A 22,557-nucleotide genomic window follows, 5' to 3' on the forward strand; every position below is an offset into this window, starting at 1 on the left:
CAGATCACCAGATCTAACACCACCTGATTTTTTCCTGTGGGGGTTTGTTAAGGACCAGGTCTACAGGACGCCAGTACGTGATTTGGCAGACTTACAAGAAAGAATTTATGCTGCTGTCAACAATGTTACACCACAGATGCTTCATAACACTTGGGTCGAGGTTGAATACCGGTTGGATATTTCCCGTGCCACCAATGGAAGCCATGTTGAGGTTTATGGAACATAAGGTAACAAAAATTCCCAGTTTTCATTCTTTGTAGCAGTTGGTTTCAACTATATACTTGTATTAATTCAGAAGTTATAGCTATTTCTTTTGTTATACTTATAAGCGGAACACGGTGTACAATGACTTACTATGTGCAGAGTCGGTCATAATCTTTGCTTAGGGATCAAAAATAAAAACAAATCCATATAAACACACATGGCTATTATAACTTTTTTAAATTATTAATTTTTAAACATATTTTGCATCAATAATTTGCCTCCCAGTTAGCAACCAATCTTATGTGGATTATCAAAGAAGAAGGTGCATCACCGTTTTTGAGAGAACGTGGTAACACTCTTGATCTTCTTTAAAAATGAATTGCAAACTAAGTTATAATAGCCAAATGTGTTTATATGGTTTTGCTTTTACATTGGATCCCTAGGCAAAGTTTATGAACTTAACACCATACTTTGCAACAAGCAGGTTTACATAGGTCTGTGCGTGAAAGTGTTTAAGTATGGACTTCAGATTTGTACTTTTTCATTTACCTTAGAACTGTTATTTTCATGCTTCCCTACTGTGCTTTGGAGATAATGATTTGGATGTTGTAAAATAAACTTAAGTTATAAGAATAATCAAAAGAACACATGTATTATTATTGTTGCTACTACTACTGCTGCTGCTAACCACCATCACCACCGCCACTGCCACCACCACCACCACCAGCGCCACCACTGCTGTAGCTATTATTGTTAATACTGCTACTACTGCTTACTACTGCTGCTGCAGCTGCTACCACCACTATTACGTTTGCTGCTAACTGCTAACCACCACCAGCACTACTGCTATTGCTACTGCTACTTCTCCTGCTGCTACTAATGACCACCACCGCTACTGTTTGTGCTGCTAATACTACAGCTACTGCTAACCATGAAGGCTTTTTCCTGTAAAATAGACAATATTGTGTCAGAGTACTTTATCTTGATTTTGTATTATATGAATGATACACAAAGTATTTTTTTTTTGACAAATAATAGTCTGTTTTTCAGGTACGAAAAAAAAAGATAGTATTTGACTTCAGTTTATTACAATTATCTCCGAAAGTGAAAATTCATATTTCTTGGATACAGGATCATTTCCCTTTGGTCACTTATTGAATTTATCTTCATAGTAATACTGATAATTATGATTTTTTATATTTCTACGTAACTACATAAACCATTAATTTATTTTCCAGGAGTTTCTAAGCATCTTTTCGTAACAAAGTTAAGACTTCTTGATGATGGTCTTATCACTGAAGCCCAGGAAGTGGAAGAAGTCATTGCAGATCTACTTTCATCTTCAAATCCAACGAATGTAGTAAATGAAGCTACTACAGTTCTGGTGGAAGAAAGATTGCAAGAGTACTATAGCAGAATGAAGAAAAGTTAGTTGTCCTTCATTTAAATTTACTTTCATAAATGATTTGTTCATAGTACACTTATTTATAAAATTTAAAATCACTGTAACTTTATTCATGCAGGGGAAAGAGGAATCTGTAACGAAGCCCAGTGAGACCACAGTCTACTATATACAGTCACGAAGCTTGGGATGATTTTTTGCAATTCTCGCGATAGTTGCTAGCCGCTTGGATTGCTGTGAGTACCAGGAACAATAGACTGTACCACAGCCATCGTGATCTAATACAGGCCGTAAGGCAGACCATGTAACTCTCTTAACCCGATCACGAAGGGCGGCATTTCAACCATATAAATTAGTTGGAATGCATAAACAGTAACATATGTTTCTCTAAAATGTAGTGTAATTCCATTAATAAAATTTAAAACAATGATTATGAGACACTTCAGACATAATTCACTTGCGAGTTAAGATGTAATATTATTTATTGTGTGAAAATTACGTTGTTCATATGTGTAATACATGCCTTTATTTCGATTAAATATCGCGAAATTCTTGTACATTCATTTATGCACGATTCAATAATTTTCAATTGCACCGCATGGATCTTTAGATATATTGAAATTATAGGTTATGTTTACTGTACCAGTTGCCTCTTTCTGTCTAAATTTAGTGATCTCCAATGCCTTGCTATTCATTTGAAAATTATAGGTTATGTTTACTATATTTAACTTATATTCCTAAATTCGTAATCATACATTATAATTAAGCATAATGTCATGTATGATACCCCAGACATTCAATTTGTCTGTATTTTAATACTACAATTGAATTGTATTTATCTACTACTTAAGAGACGAAGTAACACAATTGTACGTACACGAATTTCATAGGAGTGGTATGGTAAATGTTTTGTCTAAAATTAGGGAAGGTAGATGTGCTAAATTGAAATCACAATATAAATTCTTTTTTATTAAACCTCAAAATACCTTCCATTCTAAACTTGAAATGTTGACGCGAACAGATTACATTAACATGTAAAATTCTCTTCACATTAAAATAACACAGTTTTGTAATTATTTCTGCAACATATTATGCAACGAGAAGTAAACGGAACTTATGGACACATTACACTAAATAAAGCTTAGCAATTATAAGCAATATAGTTATAATATAATATTTCACTGAGCTCCATACTCTGAAATAGAAAACCCGAACAAACATTACGGCCTGGTCTAGATCGAAAAGGCATTGACTGTGCCATATTTCGCATTTTTGTGAAAAGCTATGTAAACTGTGAAATGTTCGTTATCAGTTGTAATAACTGTAAATGGCTAAAATACAATAATTTGAATAATAATATGGGAAAGGAGACGTTTGTAGTACTGTAAATTGTAAGAAAAATAGGTTAGAGTTATGCTTCTTCCGAAAGATCCAGGAAGGTGAGTTTATAGAATATATAGGCTATTTTATGAAAATAATATATAAACCTTATGTATTTCATATTTCAATAGTGGAAGGAAGGCGTTAATTTTTTCAAAAGAACACGATATCGAAAGTACAATACATTTTATGGTCTGCTAGGGAAAGAGTCTGTGATGAGGTGATAGTAGCGATCCTGGTGGTGAGCAACTATCTATGGATGCATATTTCAACTGTCTATGTTTGCTTATTTAGTAAGTATTAAGCTTCGTGACTGTATATACTAGACTGTGGTGAGACTATGTAGATTCTCCTGCAAAGAAAAGTCCACAGAATCATTCTTGAAGCATTTAAGTCAGAACACATTAGAACAGAAATAATTCAGCTCTCAATATTGAGTTTGGAATATTCGTTAATTTGCCATTTAAATTGTCTTGTCAACCAATTTTAGTCTCTTTAGAGTTGGGTCAGACCGAGTCGATCTCTGATGAAACAGTTTATTGTTACAAAATCTTGCAGGTAAACAATTTTGTGGTCTACGAATTAAGATTGCTTTCAACAGTGGTTAGAAAATTACATTGTTACTTGTGCTGAAATCCTGATTAGTGCTGATTTGTTAAGATTTTGTAGGTACTTTCCTATTATGATTCTTTTCAAAATATTCATTCCAATGTAAGAACAGCAGCAACATAATTTGCTATTTTTGTCACAGAGATAAGCACTGTCACATTTTCTGTCTTGGAAATATTCGTGCAAATATAAAAAAAATTCTTGAGACTGCCTGTTCAGAGTTCCGCTTTTCCATTTTGCTGGGAAAACCTGTAGTGCTACATTTACAATAATATTGACACTAATTACTACACAGCTTACAAATTTACAAGATTTAATACACTAATTAAACTGTTTAAAATACGAAAACATTATATAGTACCAATATTGCTTTATATTTTTTTTTATGACAACTACATTCAACTAACCTAAATAAGACTTAATAACAACACACAATATATATTCCATATGAAACAATATCTATAATACAGTATGATGCTAGCAGTGGCGGTTCGTGCCTAAAATGACAAGGGGTTCACTACTTTTATGATGTTACATAGTTTTCCAGTAATTTAAACAATATTTAATTTCTGAAAGATTAAAAAATACTACAGTTCTTTAAAGTAGATAATTGCCTTAAAATGAGCCTGATGATGATGATGATGATGATGATGATGATGATGATGATGATGATCAATTATCTCTGAAAGAACATGGCAGCGATTTTTCCTTATGTTATCATTCTGTCTTTCAATATTCTGCCTGAAAGCTTAGCTAAGCTGTTGTCTGATTTCTGTTCTTCCAAAGGCTGATAAATCTAGGCAAGCATTCTTATGAGCAATAGATTCCTCATGCTTCTTAATTTTCCGTGTCAAATGGCTTAAATCTGACACACCAGTGCATGTCCAGCTCGTATCTTTAGCCTTAACAAACAGCAGGCATGGGAAACAAGATAATTTATTTGTAGATTCGCAACCGCAAATCCAGCTGTTTTATTTTTCATATTTTTTTTACATTGAAAGCCCTGCAAAATGTCTTACCTCGGCATGTTTGTGCTTGCTTTAAATAGAATTGAGGTAACGACCGTCCAAGCTTCTTTATTGTACACTTATCTTCCAAGATTAAAACTGAAACATTTGTTTATAAAAGATATTGAACACTATTCATTTTCTTTGGAAACGAACATTGGTCACACTCACAGATGAATATATTAAGACGAAAATACCGAGAATGACTAAGTGGACATTTAAAGGATTGTAAGAAACCATTAATAAATACAACAATCAGTAACACACACGTACACGATCTCAGCTACAGACTGGAGCTAACTTCTGGTTTGCATCACGAAGCCTTTCGCTTGTCGGCTGTCTCACGATCACGTCACTACAGCTGTGCTGTTCAAACACCAGCTGACTCGGCGAGGTTTAGAGGAGAAATTGAACCTCGTAAGCATGTATTTGTATATGTCTGCGATCCCTGTGGTTCATTAAATTTAACACGAGAAAGACATATAAAAAATATATTCCGAAGTAAACAAATTGTTTTTCCTGGGGGTTCTCTAAAGCATTGAACGCATAGGATTTACCGCCACTGGATGCTAGTCAGCAAAGTTTTATGGCTACCAATGTAGCTCAGTCAGCTGAGACACTTGCCTGTCAGTCCGGAGTTGCTCTTGGGTGTGGGTTCAATTCCCACTTGGACTGACCATAAGGCATATATCAGGTAATCTATGGCGAATCCTCCGTCTCATCTTGTTATATACCATCTTGCTATCACCAATCTCATCGACGCTAAATAACACAGTCATTGATACAGCATTGTTAAATAATCAACTAAAAAAAAAAAAGAACACGGTTTTATAACAAAGATAAGAATAACTAAGCTCATGAGCTGAACACAGATAAGACACTGAAAAGTTCCAACATGTAACATTTTTCAGAAACGTGTATTTTATTAATATTAGAAGAGAAAAATTCGCTCCGGTGCCGGGGATCGAATCTGGGTCTTTGGTTGTGCATGCCAAGCACTCTGACCATTGAGCTACGCCGAAGTTCAGTCCACAGACTGGATCGAACCCCTCTCCTCCAGTGTTTTTCTCTTTGTGGCCTGACTCCAAGTTGGGCATGTATGTTGACATTTTATTAAGTCAACTGCCATTATACAAGGAGCGCACTCAGTTGAGTGACTTGGTGCCTGGGATTCCACAGTAATATGCACAGTAATCTGTACAGTAATATGCACTGTTGCTAGAAGAATCTACTAAAGATTAATATTTTTTGGTCCTACAGAATACATCTGTTATGGTAATAATTAATATTAGAGGAGAAAAATTCGCCTGTGCTGGGGATCGAACCTGGGTTTTTGGTTCTACGTGCCAAGTGCTCTCACCATTGAGCTATGCCGAAGTTCAGTCCACAGCACTGGATCGAACCCCTCTCCTCCAGTGTTTTTCCCTTTTTTATTTTAGCACAGTGACATACACACAACCAATTTTTTGTGAAGTTTTTTACTCCCCCATAAAATCGACTTCCAATCACACAGTAGTGTTTACAGGCACAGTGATGGTAAGCAAAGTACAGTTGTGATTCTAGGTGTTAAATAAATTGTATCAAATCGTGTGTTATCGAAAAATTTGTTATGTTAAAGTAACTTATTTCAATTTTTAATATATCGTATAAATAAACAACTATATTATTGTATAGTTGAAATTGTTAAAACATTGATTCGAAATATTTTTATTCTGTGTTTCTTAAGTGAATTTTAATGTTTTAGTTCGCATAAAGCAAAGATATGAAAATTTGTTTTTGAATTGTGCTTGGTTGAGATGTTATTTCTTGTTTGAAGAGAAAGTCGTAGAAGATACTGTTGGTTGAGTTAGAGAAATATGGAGTTGGAGGAGAGAATGCATATCGTCTCTGTGCCTCCAAAACTCGCTATATGCATTTAAACAGATTTTTCAAGAGAAAGAAAAACATTGTCAATTTCAGTTCCCTTGAATTTCAAAGGTACATTCAATCATTACATGAAAAATGATGTAACTGTACCGTACCGAAAGTAGCTTTGAAAATCAAGATGATTAAAAGTGATCATGTTTATTTTTTCTCTCTCCTGAAAAATCTGTTTAACTGTATATAGTAGATTTTGGAGGTGCAGCAGTGATATTTTATACATTGATGTAATATTTCATATCTGTTTTAAATTTGAACTGAGCACAAGAGAGTAAATGGTATGCGTTATGTATGTTACAGTGTATGCATTTGTCCTGAAAATATAAATATATTTATATTTCCACACTTCTTTAATTAATACGTTCAAATATCCAAATTCATGATTGTGAATAATAACAGTAACAGTGTTAAAGCATCGAAATATTGACGTCTGAAACAAATTCTATCTGTGCTTTCAATATCCTTGTGAAGTGGCCGACTGAGAGATAATGATGATAAAAATTAACTTGGGGTCAATCCTGAAACCATAACACCAGAGGAGGAGCAATGCTTGAATAAATTGTCAAAATGAACTAGTTGTTTTGTAACAATAGGAATTAAAAGGTTGGTGGCAAACCTTTCTCATTGAGTAGTCTCTCTCTTTCTTTTTTTCTTTTCTAACCCTTTCTTCCTTTCTTTGAAATAATAATGTTGAATTTTGATGCAGTGAAATCATATCCATGAACATCAGGCATATTTTTTTTATCTTTATGTATGAGTATATGTATGTCTCCTAAAGATAGCTTATTCATTTTCAGAAAAAAATGTTCAAAAACCACATTCACGTACAAAGTTTGTGGAGTTCATAATAAATGATCTTGTTAATGCAGTAGAGAAATCTGTAAATGAATTGAAGGCTTGCCCAAATTGTAAGGCGCCTATGAAGAAAATCTCAATGTACCGAAACAAGTTGATGATCAAAGTCCAGAAAGCTTCGACAGAAACAGAAAGGTAAGAATGGATTTATAATTACTAATACAGTTTGAAAGCAAGCAACCCCTTTTTAACGAATCTTGTCCTTAAGTAGGAGTTTCTGTTAAAAGGAGCTTACATAAAATGGAAAGGAAAGGCTAAAATAACTAGTACTGACATGTGTGTTGTGTACCAAACATTATAATCATTTAATTAGGCCTACAGTTTTATTTACAATACACTTCATTATTATATTTTTGTAACTCTTCAAGTGGTAGGCACAAATGTTTTTTCACTTGGTTGAACCTGAACCATACTGAAAATAAGCATTGAAAAATGTCTTTTTTCTTCTTCTTCTTCTTCATTGTTCCCCATAATGAAGTAATTGGCAAACCATGCCTTTTGCCATATGCGATAGTGCTATTGGAGGATTGGCCTCGACATCCCTTATTATTTTCACTTTCTGTCCGATAGTTAATTTCTTCCAGTTAGTTGTCATTATAATGATGCATAAACTAACAAAAGAACTTGGAAACAGGATCCACACAACTTGCGAGAACAAAGCAAGCAAAGCGATCACTCTGTGAAAGCAACACAAAGCAAGACCGTAAACAATGATAAAGAATAATGCTGCCACATGGCACTGCATTGCCACAGATTGAGATGTGCTGAGCTGTACTATTGATTATTGAAAGCCAGGTCGATATTTTGGGCTTCGTTTTCATAAAATCCACTTGAAAAATATTCCCGAAAAGCAGGATTTCCCTTAAATCGGGTTTTCTTAAAAGGAGAATCAATTACACTATTACATTATTTTTATGGTAATTTGACTGGAACTTACCAGATTATTCTTTGAAAACTGGAATGTTGTTGTTGCTGTTTTCAAATGCCAGGTGTTTGACAATAAAGTCATTTGACCTCTTGCACTCCAATATTTTTCAAAGAATGTTAAAATCGGGTTTTACTGCAATTTCAATTTATTTGTTACAGTATCCCTCATCATTTTCTTTTCCACTCATCTTACTTCTCTCCCTCCTCCTCATCTTTTCCTTCCTCTCTTTTGTCTTATTATTAGTCATAATCATCATGATCTTTCTCCTTAATTGTGACGTAACTACACATCATTGATAAATTCTCATTAAGAATGAATATTCTACACTTCATTGACAAGGCATTTAATTTAATAGATAGCAGTTTTGAAATTTCTAATGCTAGAGAAGAGTATTTAGAATTGAAATTTTCAGTAGAGTAGATAAATATTTACTAATCTGTTTTCACATTTGCTTGAATTTGTTGGTTTGACAAGTTTATGTTGATTGCAAGTTTCTTTTAACTGGCACTGCTATAGCAGTTACAGCATCCTGTCTTTTCCTGTGTTGTGTTCGGACAGTTCACATGAATTTCTTTTTGTCCGTTTTTATTTCTCAGACCCAACAATTTGACTTACTGTATATGTTTTCTAGTGGTCAAGTTTATATTTGTAATATGGCTTTTCTTTGTGGATAAATTAGTAGTGTTATGGGATAAATATTTCTGTTGTCTGTTACCGTTTTGTCAAGTGTATTTTGTAACACTGTTTTTCATTACATCTAGTGGGATAACACAGCGCAGTCGAGAAGTCTCTCTGCAATGCTGTGTAGCCCGTGGCGCTATCATGCAGCACACAACGGACTGGGGGGTGAGGCTGTCAAACTGGAATGAGTGGGGGAATGCCAATTTTCTAAGGGTTACTAGAATTAACAGAGCTGCGGAGGGACTTTTCGATTGCACTGTATTAAAATGGATTTGAGGGAGGTGAGATATGGTAGGGACTGGATTAATCTTGCTCAGGATAGGGACTGATGGCGGGTTTATATGAGGGTGGCAATGAACCTCCATGGATGAATATATAATAGGATGCGAAACTTACAGAGTTTCCCATAACACATACTAGAGGCGCTATTGTAGAAAATGATCTTGCTGCCACCTGTTAGAGGGAGGGGCGTTATTACATCTAGCAGCGCACCAAGTAGCGAAAAGAGTAACTAATTACTCCATGCATTTAGCAGCGCACCTGGTGACGAAAATGTTAAACTGTGCAGAAAGTATTCCCTCCCACCCTCATCGATATTCAAAACTAACCCAATTGAAATAAAACATTTAAATTTTTATTCCTCACAGCATCTTCTACTGAAAATTCTTACCGGAGCCAACAGGAAGATAAAAGAGACGATCTATTTTACACAACCCAATTAAAATATAACCAGACAAACACAAAAAAATAAAGCAAAAGGTTAGATAATTGGGATTGTATTCTTTGGGTGTTTATTGTACAGCGCAATTGACAAGTCTGCAAGAACTACTTAGATAGTTAAATTTATTATATTACTATTACTTTACAATACATTCAACAACACTATTTTTACAACGTCCATAAACATCACTGTTTAACATGCACTGCTTATACACACACGTATCACTTTATGTTCACTTATTAGCAAGTTTCTGTCTGCCATCTTGGCTCCTCATCGAGTCCTCAAGCAATATCTCAAACGGATAAATAGAGAACTCTGGGTAATGTACCTAACACATAGTTCTAATGTTCACCACCTATGACGTTGGACGCTGATCATCTTATTTCAGCCCCCCACTGCCAGATGGTGCTGACCGCAGTTTCGCATCCTATTATATATTTATCCATGGAACCTCTGGGTTCTCTAAAAGCCATCTAGTGGCTTGTTTTTATGTGTGTCTTCTGTCAAATGATTTTTTTTCGGAGCTAATAATCATTGATGAAGAAAATTTAGAGTATCTGAATGTGTAGTCAACTGTCTTTCTGTTACAGTTGCTGGTTAGTTTCTATATTCCATGCAGCTTCTGTTACAAGTTCATTTTAAAGGCTAACTGGTACTGAAAATTTTGATTGTATTGTTATACTAATTGAGTAGTTACAGGTAGGTAAGACTGTGCATCCGAAAATCTTTTTTTTTTTTTGAATTGTAACTACTACTATTACTACTACTACTACTACTACTACTACTACTGTTATGTGCTCCATTTTTTTTTTTTTAAGAAGAAATCCATAAGAATCATTACCAAGTGTTCCCTCTTTCCTGTCTGTAAACTCGCCATTAATGTTGGTTGATACGAAAGAGCTGCATTCTGCATCTTTTTGTACATTCAAGCAGGTAAGTGTGTTTCTCGAAGGCTGTGCTAAATTTTCTTTGTTATTTTTCTGGTTTCTCGTGTGACTAATGATACAGTTGAACTTTTCCTTGGGTACACAGCCTGACTTCTTGTGTCAGTGGTTTCTCATATTTACTTTCTCTGTAAGTTCCCTGATTCAGGGTTTAAGATATTGATGAGAATGATTAGTGATATTTTTGGGTTGTTATAATCCTTTCAATCTAATGTAAACATCTTTATATGTTTTGATCATGTGATATCAATAACGTTTTTACTTTTCATCCAGAAAAATAAATTTTGATAACTCTTAGATTACATGATGGTGTTTTTGTTTCAGGAACCAAGTATCTAGTGGAATAAATAGGGGGAAGTTCGTTACAACTGTAATTCTACCAGATGAATCAAGGTACACATAAATGATAAGATTTAATTTTCTTTTATTATCACTTTGTTTTTTTCCCTCCCAAATCTTAAACAGAGTAATATATCCTATGCTGGTGCTGAATTTTTATGTTTTTAAAATGTTCGAATCATTATTTTTGTGGCTGTACTTTCATATCGTCGCTTGAATGCAAGAACTAGGTAACTCGAAATTTGCAGTTTTTAGTTACCTCTTTTATAGCATAGCAAAAATCGTACAAAATGTAATCCAGGACCTAGGTAACTGATTGAACGATACCAGCAACATCTATTTTCCAATGTAACAAATAGGTAAAAGAAAACGAGACATATTCCTTAGTGCAATAAATAAGTAAATAGGCAATGTCACAAGATATGAAAAATCAAGTTACCTAGTTCTTGCATTCAGGCGACGATATAATATTATAGGATACTACAGACAGTTGTGATACATTTGAAATTACCGTAATTTCAGTAATTTTAGATTTTCTTGCTTTCATCAGTTTGCGAGGTCAAAAGGGATGGCTGCTTAGTCAGTTTCAAAATGTTTGACAATTTAGAAGTTTGTGTCGAGTTCTTTATGCAAAATAACTGTATTAAAGAAATTTAACATAATCCTCATTCTGTACAAAAAGACTCTGCATATCAACAAACATACCACAAAATCTTCCGGCTCCCCAACTTCTGATCGGTTCTATGTTTGTGCTGGAAAATGAGGCATGTATTTACACTGACTGACACATGACATAATAGAAATTATTTTAAGCTAATAACTTAACATAAAGCATAGAATGCATGTGGAATTTTTACAAGAATGTATTAAATTATGAATGGGTATCCCTGTTGACCTTATGACATTTTAGGCCTGAATTCCCAGCAACAACACAGCACATCACTGATACAGTATTATAATACAGCAGAAGAAGCTGATTGATTGGTCACCATTTCCATTACTCTGTTTGGGTTAGTGTTTTGAGTTATGATGCACCTTACACAACCTCTTTGTTATGTTATCATGTCTCATTGCAACAGTCTGTGATCGACCCCATTTACAAATCATATTCTTTCTTGACAGTCTTAATTAGTTTTCAAACTACTTGAAATATAATGTTTCGTGTTTAAAAAACCAGCAAGTTTACCAACAGGTGTGTTTTCAGACAGGGAACTGCAGTAAAACCTCGTTAATCCGGACTAATTGGTGGGGTGGGGCAAGTTGACCAATTTAACGAAGGTCCAGATTAACTGAAATAACCTAAAAGAACAGTAGAAAGTGCATTAAAACTCCGTTTATAGCAAAAAACATGTTTATTATAGTGTATTTAAAGGGTATAGGCCTAAATACACTATACAGTACAGCAAAATGTAAAGCAATACATACAATGTAGTAAGTTACATTATTGTAGTTCCACAGTTCTAATGTATAAAAGTAAGTTTTAAAACAAGATTCTTCAATTTTTTCTAACTCATCTGTTTTTTGCCTATCTGGATTAAGCGAAGTTCGGATTAACGAGGTTTTACTGCAATTAATGTCGCGTTTTAGGTGCCATAAAGAGGCTCTTTGTTCTGTAGCCACTAGGAAGGGCTACAGACACGTGCTTGAAGCTCATATTTCGATACAGTAAGCTCCTCCTCGCAATACCATACTAAATTGGGTCAGAAAATGGCATTTAACACACTCAGTAAGAGACAAGTATTGTATTTCTCATTGGAGGAACATAACAATATCTGAAAATACACAAAGTGTAATCTGTGCACAACATGCATTATCACTTTGACTAGCAGAGTGCAGTTTAAGAAGGAGTTGCATGGAGTTCTGTAGATGGTTCTTAGGGTTAAACCAGACTAATCACACATACTCAGTAAAACAAGATTGTCTGATAAAACACACTTTCATTTTTTTGGACTTGTCAACAGGCAGGATTTTCATTAGAAAAGAAATCTTCGTGAAGTGCAGAAGGTTCTCCTTCATTTTGTAAAAGTTACAGTTTGATGTGGTTTAACATCATCTACCATTATTAGGCCTTACTTCCTTCAAGAATGAACACAGCAGAGCAGGGAGATGTGCTCCCTAAATGAATTACCAAAGAATGCAGAATAATATGTTCTGCATTATCCCATATTTCCTTCATTTTCACGAACGTGCTATGGGCTATTTTTCCAAGAGAAATCATATCTCGATTTGGGAACATTGTTTGCAAGGTCAGTAAATGCACATTAAGTATCTTTACAAATCGGTTCTTTTTTTCTTTTTCTTTTTAGTGTAAATAAGTTATCAATGCACGAACGACCAAACCAGAAACCAGATTGTTTCTCACCAATTTTTCTATTGATATCCTTTTGAAATCTGGTCTGTAGAACTTATATTGTTGATTTTAAACAAATTTTTATTGAAAATTATTGTATTTCATATGCATCATTTTTGGATAAGCCTACTCATGTGTACAGAATATGGACAAAGTTTGTCCTCAAATTCAGAAAAAATGATTGCACACAGACAGATAGATGACATATCCAGAATTAATTTTTCGGTATCTCAGATGCTGAAAAAGAGATCAAATAAAATCTCGAAATCGATTTTTTGCTCACTGTACTCCGTATAATTAGAAAGTAAACTGTGTCAAATAATGATGGTGAAGAACTGAAGATTTATATTTGCAGTTATATTTAAAATGTTCTACTGTCCATTTGAGATAGTGATTTGGTTCGGTTTTACAATGCAAAGTAAGCATGCAGAAAAGCTTATGAATAGTTGAATATAACTAGCATACAGATTAGAACTGTATGAACAGTGTAGTGATTATTGCTTCCTATAATAAATTCTACAGTTTTCAGGAACGAGAAAAGTGAATATTTTTACTGTATTTTGTAATTTTCTAGGATTATATTTTATGGGAAAATTTTATCATTCCTCGTGCCACTCCCTGCGTAACCTCTTGGGTTGGTCAGGGTTGGAATATATTCAAGAATTAATTAATTTTTATGTAAATGGTGATTGTTTCATTTTAGAACACATTTACGCAAGCTGTGGCAGAATGAGAAGAATTTCATGTGTGCTCTGTTGCCAGTATTGGAATACTGCGATACACAGTACCCAACTGATGCCTTGTTCCTCACAGTTATTCCTGTTCCACCACCCAAAATGAGACCAGTAAGTAAATAATTGTACTTGTGTCAGAAGAATTTTACTTAACCTCTTTCATAAAAATTGATAGCACCTTCTAACAGTAAGCTGCTCTTGGAAGTCATTTGCTGTTTGAATACTGTATTATATCGTTCCTAATTTTATGTAACCACCTATATCCACTGTACAGAGCATAATCTTTTCACGAGGAAGGAAAAAGTAATTAAATATCAATAGGCCTACAGAAGAATATTATATAATTCGGTAGAAAACATTAGTGAATACGATGACTGCATCGAGGATCAGCGTAGGGCTATTGATATTTAATTACTTTTATGCTCGACCATGCCGAAATGTACTAATTACACACCTGGTAGCAGTCCTTTAATGCATGTCATTAAAGTACACCTACTCATTAAAGTACAGGTCTTCAGCCAATGATAACTCAGCTTACATGTGTTCAGCCAATGACAAGTCAGCTTTGTACCGTTATAAAACCGCAAGTATCGATTATTCTCGGATATGCAATCGAAAGAGAATTACCGAAAAGTCATGGAGGCTGGATATCCAATACTGTCTCAGGTCATGTTCTGTTACTATAATAATTAGAGTTAATTGTAAATAATATTCAAATAAATTCAATTTGTCATCTCGTTTTTCAATGTCGAATTCAATAATCAAGGTTATAATATTATAATATTATCAAGTTTAACGGGATTATACATCAAGGTCAATGACATTATTGTTCCTCGGAAAAAATCAATACTTTCGCGTCTGCGCACATCTCACAATTCACGACCTAGAACAAGGTCACTTCCGATCTTGTCAGTTACAAATAAAATGTATACATCTGAATACCGGTAATTTCAAGTTAGAAATATGGTCGAGCATAAAAAGTCATATGAAACTCGCCTATAATGGTAATTAAGAAGCTCGTATGAAAATTATGAAACTCGCTTGCGCTCGTTTCATAAATATCCATACTCGCTTCTTAATTACTATCATTATAGGCTTGTTGCATAATGTACTATTTCCTTCCTCCTGACAAATTATGCTTTGCACTGTTACATGTTTTAATTTCTTAACAATTATTAGATTTATATCATAGTATGGACGCACGCACAAAGAAAGTGGATTGTTTGCTGCCAATCAGTGTGAAAATTGCTTATGTTTTAGCAGTAGACATTGGATGTTCAGGCAAGTGCCTGTTTTATATGAACTAACGTTTTGAAAATCTAAGATGTATGCATCATTTAAATATTAAGTACCCTAATGCTCCATTTCACGAAGCTTCAATAAATCATTCCAAATTAAATATTAACTAGTGAACATTAAAATATATAACAATTCACTAAAATGCGAGCTGTTCACCAACCAGATTTTCTTAACATCTAATGAACAGTAAGTAATGGTTCATTACAAATAAGTGCGTTCAGTGAATATTTCATAAGTACATATATCACAATATTTTCATGATTTGAAAATTTGTGATTGATTTCTTTGATATGCCTGCGAGAATTCCACTACTGATCTGTCTACCTTTGGGTAACAGTTTCATACTAAAACCTTTAAAATCAAAATATTTTAATTGGTCAGCATTAAGGTTTGCTTCTTGAATAAGGAAGATATCTACATTATTATCTGAGAGTATATCGGCTAGTTCAGTCTTCTTAGCTGATGTTATACCACCAGCATTCCATTGTAAGATGTTTAGTTGATTCTGTACCATTAAAGTAGTCCCTGCCCGGAGATCCGATTGGGGGACTATTTTAGACTATAATCTAAATTTAACAGAAGAAATACTGAAATCAGAAGTAAACACTGAAATAATGAAACAATTGTCTTTAGAGACAATTAATATTAGGTACCCTCCACAAAACTGGCTTCATTTATACACTGACGAATCCTTGATCTCCAGAGAACAAGGTGCCGGTGCAGGTGTTACGTGCTGTCTCTTCTCACTTTATAGATCTCTTGGGTATGGAACAACAAGTTTTGATGGAGAAATCATTGCAATAAGTGAAAGTCTCAGGAATCTTCTATGCCACATCAATAAATTCAAGAATGCAGTTATATTGTCAGACTCCAAAGCAGCTATTCTATCAATAGTCTCTAAACACACACCTTCATCTCAAACAGCAGAAATAACTAAAATGCTCTCTCAATTAATATCACTCAATAAAAGAATTGTATTCCAATGGATACCATTCCATTGTGGAATCCTGGGAAACGAGAATGCGGATGCTTTAGCAAAGAAGGGCAGCACTGCTACTTACAGACCTGTTACTAAGTCTACGTATTACTCTGTGAAAAGATTTATTAAATCTACATACTTAGACTTCAACAAACAAAATTTGATAATACAATCTCAAGGGAAAAAATGGAACTCTCTGCATCATAATCCAGTTAATTCCCGATTTACCACGAAAATCGTCTGTAGCTGCATTTAGATTGGCAACAGGCCATGATTGTTTGGCCAAACACCTGCATAGAATTGGAATATATCAGTCCCCTAACTGCCCATTGTGCAACTCAAACCAAGAAATGGATTCGGAACACCTCAAAATCTGTGGTTCAGTGGCTGACCATGATAATATCTTTGAAAAATATTGGAGTGCAAGAGGGCAAATGACTTTATTGTCAAACGCCTGGCATTAGAAAACAACAACAACAACATTTTCATGAAACCACAACCTACTATGTTGCAAATTGTTACCTGCTATATCATTCGCATATGAGCCAACAATGAAGCAACACAATTATAAAATATAGAATATGGAGGAAAAAGTATTATTATTATTATTATTATTATTATTATTATTATTATTATTATTATTATTATTACTATTATGGCTGATTTCACCAACCTTCGTTATCATTATAACGTCCCGTTAAATAATTTAATGACACGTTAGTCAGTTTTTGTGTTTCACCAAGTATCATTATTGCTAACGCATCTTTAAATTCATCGTTAATTTATTAGGACCTATTCGTCGCGTTAAAACAGTAACGGTGCGTTAAGAAGTCAACAACATGGCGGACGTAATTATTCGATGATGAAGTTCATTATTTAGAACTTCAACATAACGACGAACTCATATGTTGTAATAACACTCGGAATAATCATTTTGAAGATTGTGATAAAGAATTCCACGAAAGCTACACATTAAGGAAATAAGTAGTAAGAATGATTCTAGAAGAAACTGAATACCTGTATACTGTATAGGTTAGAATACGACAGATAGAAATCACCCACTTAACACCTCTTCAACACATTCTTCTCGCTTTAAGATAACGTTGCGGGAAGTTTTGAAATGGTAATTGATGATATGAACGGGGTATCAAAAGCTGTATTGTCTAGATATGTGAATAAATTATCAGACGTACTATCAACATTACAATAGTCATTATTTCTATAGGCCTAATAAGCTTATAGCTAAATTTTATGTTGTCATAGACAACATAGATTGTGTACATGTTCCAATCGTATGGTATATCCTGGCAGTAATATAGCCAAAAGAATCTGCAATAGAAGAACATATTTTTCCTTCAATATTCAAACAAAATCATAGGCCTATGTAAAGCTCCATATAGAAAAATTGTGGCTAAACTAGCGCTGAGGTAGTTTCCTTCGTACTCTGCTTATACACCTTGCACATATGAATCTGTGACAGTTTACGTTTGATTAGTTTAGGTTTTTGTTATGCCTTGCATATACGATCAAATGTATTGCCACAAAAAAATCCCTTATAAATTCAACGATTTTCACTTCTGAAACCAGCAGAACTACCTCAGCGCTAGCTTATTGAAATTGTAATAGGTTAGAATACGACAGATAGGAATCACCCACTTAACGCCTCTCCAACAGATTCTTCTCGGTTTAAGATAATGTTACGGTCTAGACAGATAGCACAACATTCCAAAGGAGGATGCCTTTTAAATGAAAAGGGTGCAAAGAGATTTTCTTTTAGGAGACAATGGATACCCCTTAAAATCCAATTTAATGACACCACTCCTGAATCCTGCCACACAAGCATGGCAAAATTGTTACAGGGTACTAATAAATTTGTATGAAATACAGTGGAAAAGTAGTATGCAATTCATGGTAGAGGCGATTTCCCGTCCTAAATTTAGGCCTAATATAACTGCTTAGAATGCTTTGTATATAATTAAGTGTGGCATCAATTTTGAAGCTGTCAACCTTATAGTCCGCTAAATTTTCTTAGATTTCCTTTAGAAGTTACAATTTAACTGCTCTACATTCCTACTATTTACATTTGGAAGCAGCTGTCTTTTTGTTTGACAACATACTGTATTTAGGAAGATGTTCTTAAAATTACTGCCTCTTACCCGTTTGCCTATGATTGTTTCCTCATGCCAAACAAAGTCAGCCATGATCATATGTAACCAATGAAATTCGCGATTTCGAAGCCATGGTCGTATGAAAAACAAAACATGCAAGATACAAGTACAAAATCCCCTCGTTAGTAAACGCCTGTTAATTTTAAAGATACGAGGCTTGGTGAAACAGTCAACTTTTAAAGATCCCGTTAAAATTAAACGATCCATTTGTTGACAAGTCGTTTGTGCTGATTTAAAGAAGCTTGGTGAAACCGGCCATTATTATTATTATTATTATTATTATTATTATTATTATTATTATTATTATTATTATTATTGATCTAATTGGATCTATAACTTATTCTTTTTCTGCTGCTATGTGTCTATTAATTTTATACTACATATTGGTTAGATCCAAGCTTGAATATGCATCTGTAATATGGAACTCCATTACTTCTACTGACTCGGATAAATTGGAGAATATCCAAAGAAAATTTATTTCTTTGTGTTTTTATAGATTTTTACCCAATTCCAGTGATTATAAATATGAGATTAACTGCAAATATTGTAATTGCTATAGTTTGTCAAACATCAAGATCTTGATTATTTATTTTTTTGTAAAATCATTAAGGATGGTATTGATTTGAATCCTTCTTCAGCAATATCAGTCTTCATATTCCTGCTAAAATTTTTTGCAATAGAAATTCTAAATCTCTCTCTCCGGTCAGCAGTTGTATAAAATATGCTAATTTGCATAGATTAAACTTGGATCCATTTCATGTGTAGCATATACTTTTGGAGTTTTATGGCAGTTGTTATTAATTTATGTCTTTTATTTAGATATGTATTGTATTATAGGTATTCTCGTTATATTTCTTATCATTCGTATTATATTCATATATAAGATTCCATCTTTTATTTTCAGTTGTCATATTTTAAATTGTCATTATTTTAATAATAATTATTCCTATGTGCTTTTATTGTAATTTCTATCATTATTAATGTTCTTGTAGTGATATTATCATGTGCTGAACTGTTATTGGCCCCTGGCTGTTGTACAGCACATTAAATATTAGTAAATAAATAATAATTATTATTATTTTTATTTTTATTATTATGATTGTTATTATTATTATTATTATTGTTGTTTTATTATTGTTATTAATATTATTATTATTATCATTATCACTATTATCATTATTATAATTATTATCATTATTATTATTATTATCATCATTATCATTATCATCATTATTATTATCATATTATTATTATCATATTATTATTATTATATTATTATTATCATATTATTATTATATTATTATTATCATATTATTATTATATTATTATTATCATATTATTATTATTATTATTATTATTATTATTATCATATTATTATTATTATTATTATTATTATTATTGTTGTTGTTTTATTATTGTTATTAATATTATTATTATTATCATTATCACTATTATCATTATTGTAATTATCATTATTATTATTATCATCATTATCATTATCATCATTATTATTATCATATTATTATTATCATCATATTATTATTATCATCATATTATTATTATCATCATATTATTATTATTATCATATTATTATTATCATATTATTATTATTATTATATTATTATTATTATCATATTATTATTATTATTATGATTGTTATTATTATTATTATTGTTGTTGTTTTATTATTGTTATTAATATTATTATTATCATTATCACTATTATCATTATTATAATTATTATCATTATTATTATTATTATCATATTATTATCATATTATTATTATTATTATTATTATTATTATTATTATTATTATTATTATATTATTATTATTATTATCATATTATTATTATTATTATTATTATTATTATTATTATTATTGTTGTTGTTTTATTATTGTTATTAATATTATTATTATTATCATTATCACTATTATCATTATTATAATTATTATCATTATTATTATTGTTATCATCATTATTATTATCATATTATTATTATCATATTATTATTATTATATTATTATTATTATTATATTATTATTATCATATTATTATTATTATCGTATTATTATTATTATTATTATTATTATTATTATTATTATTATTATTATTATTATTAATACTCCTGCTGCTGCTGTTATAGCTGTTGTAATTGTTGCATTCCTGATTCCAGTGGTCGCATCATTTGAGGGAGGAATGATACATACTATATGAACTCAATTTAGGTATAGATAATATTCTTGAAATCTATTGTCCAAAATGAAAAAAAATTAGAGACTCATGCATTTATTGTAGTATGAAGTACAGTTGCAGAGCTGAAAGAAAGTAGAAAAAGAAAGTAGAAACTTAATGCCTACATAATATGCTGTATTTATTTTATATATTCATTGAATAATCAGCTCAAAGAATTTGAGTGACCATAAGGATCCTGAATACAATAAACATGCACAACATAATATGATTTGAAACATTAAGAAAAAAGAAAGTTAATTGTTGAAGGGAAATATATAAGTGGATTAATTGAAATAGAGATGATGGTGTAATATTTGAAGAGAATCCTTGATAATATTTATAAGAATAGACATTAATAATCAAAAGGAATGTGAAGTTCCTTAAGATAATTCCATGTGAATTTTGTAATAGAACCTCTACTGCCAAAGAGCAAACCAATGACAGACCATTATTTAAGAGGGACGTTGTACTTTTGAGAAAGATAAGGCAGACAAGGTTCATATATAGATTTGTTCTCAATATCAACTTCGGCGGCCTGATTTAGGTTCCTTTCGAAACGGATAGTAGGGTCAAGAACCTGTGTGCGTAAATTTAATTCTAATAAATGGAAGTTACTATACCAATTAAGTTTCGTTATGTTTGAATGTACATTGTGTATTAATTTACTAACATTTATTACGACGAAGTAAAGAGAAGCGACTAGACGCATTTGAAATGGGGATATGGAAAAGAATGGAACATGTGAAGTGGACAGACAGAATAAGAAATGAAGCTGTGTGGGAAAGAGTGGGTGGAGAAAGAATGATGCTGAAACTGATCAGGAAGAGGAAAAGGAATTGGTTGGGTCATTGGCTGAGAAAAAACAGCCTACTGAAGGCGATGCATTGGGAGGAATGGTGAATGGGAGAATAGTTCTGGGCAGAAGAAGATATCAGATGACAGACGACATTAAACTATATGGATCATATGAATTTACAAAGAGGAATGCAGAAAATAGGAAAGATTGGAGAAAGCTGGGTTTGCAGTGAAAGACCTGCCCTTGGACAGAACACTAAATGAATGACGTAGTTATAATAACCACTTTCATGTGTTGAAATAAAAATTAAGTTGTATGTTACCTAATTGACTAGTTTCAGCGTTGTCTCAGTCATTCTGATGATATTCTAACCTATGATCAGTTTCTTCTAAAATTTTGAGTACCGGTACCATGATCTTCATGTCCACACCTGTGGAGTAACGGTTAGCGCATCTGACCGCAAAACCAGGTGGCCCGGGTTCGATTCCCAGTCGGGGCAAGTTACCTGGTTGAGGTTTTTTCTGGGGTTTTCCCTCAACCCAATATGAGCAAACGCTGGGTAACTTTCTGTGATGGACCCTGGACTCATTTCACCAGCATTATCATCTTCATCTCATTCAGACGCTAAATAACCTAAGATGCTGATAAAGCGTCGTAAAATAACCCAATAAAATAAATAAATAAATGAACGATCTTCATGATGCGTTATCTTTCGTGAAATTTTGTGTCATTCAGATTTTCAAAATGATCCTTTCTTAAATAGTTAAAATTTCTCCATCTGGCTCTTGATTTTCGAGCAGTTACAGATGTAACAATTCTGCGTCGAAACGTTCCACCATTTTTGATTGCAACTAATGAACCATTAAAAATTTAAAGACAGAAATTTCTATCACTGTCCGCCGAGTTAGCTCTGTGGTAGTGTGTTTGCCTACGGACTAGCTGGCCCGGGTTCGATTCCTGGCGAAAATGTAAAATTTCTACCTCGGGACTAGGAGAGATGGCAGTGC

At 32.9% G+C, this 22,557-nt stretch overlaps 1 pseudogene; it reads left to right on the forward strand.

Moving 5' to 3' along the window:
* LOC138710119 (DNA-directed RNA polymerase I subunit RPA1-like) overlaps positions 1-22,557 on the forward strand; it is a 152,905-nt pseudogene that overhangs the window by 11,898 nt on the left and 118,450 nt on the right.

Source organism: Periplaneta americana, chromosome 12 (genome assembly GCF_040183065.1).
Source record: "Periplaneta americana isolate PAMFEO1 chromosome 12, P.americana_PAMFEO1_priV1, whole genome shotgun sequence".
NCBI classification, from domain to species: domain Eukaryota; kingdom Metazoa; phylum Arthropoda; class Insecta; order Blattodea; family Blattidae; genus Periplaneta; species Periplaneta americana.